Raw genomic sequence first — 3,252 nt, forward strand, 5'->3', positions numbered from 1 at the left:
CCATGTTAGGAAGTAATTATTACGAGTTATTTTAAATAATCCATTAAAATGTTTATAGGGCTGTAAAAAAATCCAGGTATTCTTCATGCAAACATAGATCAGAAAAATTAAAGTCAGAATCCACCTCCATGTTTAAGCCCTTTAGATTTGCTGTATATCGGGAACAATTTTTGGGAGTGTTCTTAGGAAGGTACTTAGGGACTTAAGGGGAAAAGCAAGAAATATTGCTCCTTAGCAGGGTTAAAACATGTTAGATGCTCAGTAATAAAGGTTTGAGAGTCAGGAAATGAAATTCTTATTGTTGTGGTGGTGATTTTGGAAGCTTTCTTTTAGCAGTGCTGTGGATCCAACACAGAGCCTTGCATATACTAAGGAAATGATATTTGAAAGAACAGTGGGACACATATGCAACTCCTGCAGTTTAATGATTTTTTTTTTTTTTTTCAATTCTGAAAGACACTTACAAAGTTGCTTTAGCCCTCACGGTCCCAAGGGCAAGACAGAACTTAACTCCGCAGATCTGTAATGTGACGTGCAATTAATGCTCTATGAGCCGTTTGCCAGAAAAGAGTTCAATGGTCATCAGTTAAAACATTGTGATGATAATTTCAATTACTAGCTAATTTCTAGATTTGAGAATATACTTATTTTTAAAGTATGATTACATTTCTTTCTGAGTCCTTCTATGAGCTGGGAGTGAATATCTTTGACCCTTGACTATTCAACAGGAGCATTTTGCTATAGGAAAATAATAATAGTAGGGAACAATTGAACAGTAAAACATGATTTTTCAGGAGTGCTGTTTGGAAAAAAGAATAATATTTTTAAGGGGATTATACTGACAAATTAGCAAATAGTGGTCCTAATAATTTATTAGGGGTTTTCTAATTCATCAAGTAGAAATCATTGAGGTCATTTTTATCCGAAATAGTCAAACTTAAAAAAAAAAAAAAAAAAAAAAAAAAAGAACTTTTCAAAGAAATACAACAAGAAGAAAGCCAAAAGGCATGCAATTTCATTTCTTCAGTCTTTTAGACCACAGTAGAGCCTGCCTGGCTGCTTTGGAATGGGAAGAGCAGAACAGCTGTCAACAGAGGTCAAGCTTCTGAGCTCAGACCAAAACCCAGCACATTCCACAATTTTTGAGGGAGTTAAAAGATGAAACGGCACGTTATACTGTGTCTATTTTGTTTCTTAATTCTACATATATGTGTTGTTTTCATGTTGTCACACTAATGAATGAACTTACCTTAGTAAAAAGACAGACTCCATAAAGGTAGGAATTGATTAACCTCTCTCCAAGTAACTGGTAGTGACCTGAATATAGTTAAGTCCTTAATAAATTCTTGATGACTTTCATAAGAATCAATCCACCTCAAACAGGGAAATTTCTGTTCTAATTACCATCCCACCTGGTTAACCACACAGACTATTTGGGCATGGGTTCAGTAGCTATCGTAACTTGTTCTCCTAATAGAGTAAATGAATTTAAAGCTAACAATTATTTGAAAATATTGGCCCTAGAGTTTTGGAAGAATACGTTCTCAGGTATATTCTTTGAAAGTCCAGAAAACAGAGAGATCTACCAGAACTTTTTCCTCCCGCATTGACTTCTTTTCAAATAGTACCATGTATGTGCTGGAGTCCACACAGGAGAGGCACAGATAAGATGCCTAAGACCAGAGGCACACACAGCACCTAACAAACATACTCCTCCCAGATCAATCTTCACAGCTCTCTAAGTGCTGTAAATCGTTTTTCTGCAATTGATTTATATTGTAATTAAGGAAGAGAAGAAGTACAAACAAGGCCAAAAGCAGAAAAGTAGCACACATTTTTCATGGAAAGTTTTTATCCCGGCAAGTCAGAGCACCAGGGAGTACTAGGAAAAAAAAAAATTATGAGAAACGAGTCACGCTCACTGACGTGATATGGGAGAATGCTAAGTCATCTGTGTTTTCTGTTTAAATGTATATATTTCAGTTGATTAAAAAAGCACATGGTGAATTGATCTTGCAGCTTATAAAAGCAATATTTCAGCTTCGGTGTTTTTTATTCTTTTTTTAAATCAAATTATCTCTCAAAGCTTTTTGATGGAAGTTTATTAACAAGGCGATTCAGCTATTAATGCTTTGCAGTGCACCCTTGCAAAGGTACGTAGAAGACCTGACTTTTCCTATGCATACTGATCATACCTTCTGAAGGTCTAAAAGATCTCAAGATTGCATAGCTGAGTGGTTTTGAAGAAAGAAAATTGTTACTTTGTCTTTTTTTATGCAATGTTATTAGATTTTTGGCGGGGGAGCATTCATAAGAAACATTCTATTGCTAGATTTTAAGCAGTATTTCAAATATTATCTGATTTCTAAAAAAGTAAAAAATTCAGAGAGATGAAAGCAGATGCAGCCCTTTTTGCTGGGGATGGAGGAGGTTGGAAGGATAATGAAGAACCTGAATATCAAAGCTGCCTTTCAGGAAATGTGGCAATATTGTTTAGATTAAGGAGGGAAATAATCACATCTTTGACAACATTACCAAATAAAGAAGAGAAATTGGTGCCTTAATTTTGCATATAATATAGTAATAGTTTAAAAAGTGGATTACTTACGCCAATATAACCTAAGGGAGAAAATATTCCAAGTGTCCTGTTCTAGCCAGTTAGGAAAGAAAATTCCACATGCATCTCACTGAAGGAAGGATCGTGTCCCATGACCTTGCTAGATTCTTAGGGGGGAAAAATCTGTGGGTAATATGGAGTTCTATTTTTTTCTTTTAGGAAACAAAGGCTTTTCTACCTAGACTTTAACTTGCATGGTACCCTATCCTCAAATTATAGTTGCAAAGAAAATTAGATACTAATTCATTTTATTCTATTCCCATATTTATTGCTAATTTCATTAGTAGGAATTTAATCCTATTTGTGCTATGCTTCTCAGAGTACCATTGGCAAAGGGTAGCCCTGCTCATTTTTTTTTCTGAAAATCAAATATTCTGTGACCAAAAGTTTTGTAAACACTAAAATTCCATTTTTTACTACAGTAGCATAGCAAATGATGTCAGATTATCTGAAATTATCAAAAAGAATCCATTTGACCCAGCTATCCCATTCCTTGGCCTATAACCAAAGGACTTAAAATCAGCATACTACAGTGATGCAGCCACATCAATGTTCATAGCTGCTCAATTCACAATTGCCAGATTGTGGAACCAACCTAGCCTAGATGCCCTTCAATTGATGAATGGATAAAGAAA

This window comes from Sciurus vulgaris (genome assembly GCF_902686455.1).
Source record: "Sciurus vulgaris genome assembly, chromosome: 13".
In the NCBI taxonomy this organism is placed as follows: domain Eukaryota; kingdom Metazoa; phylum Chordata; class Mammalia; order Rodentia; family Sciuridae; genus Sciurus; species Sciurus vulgaris.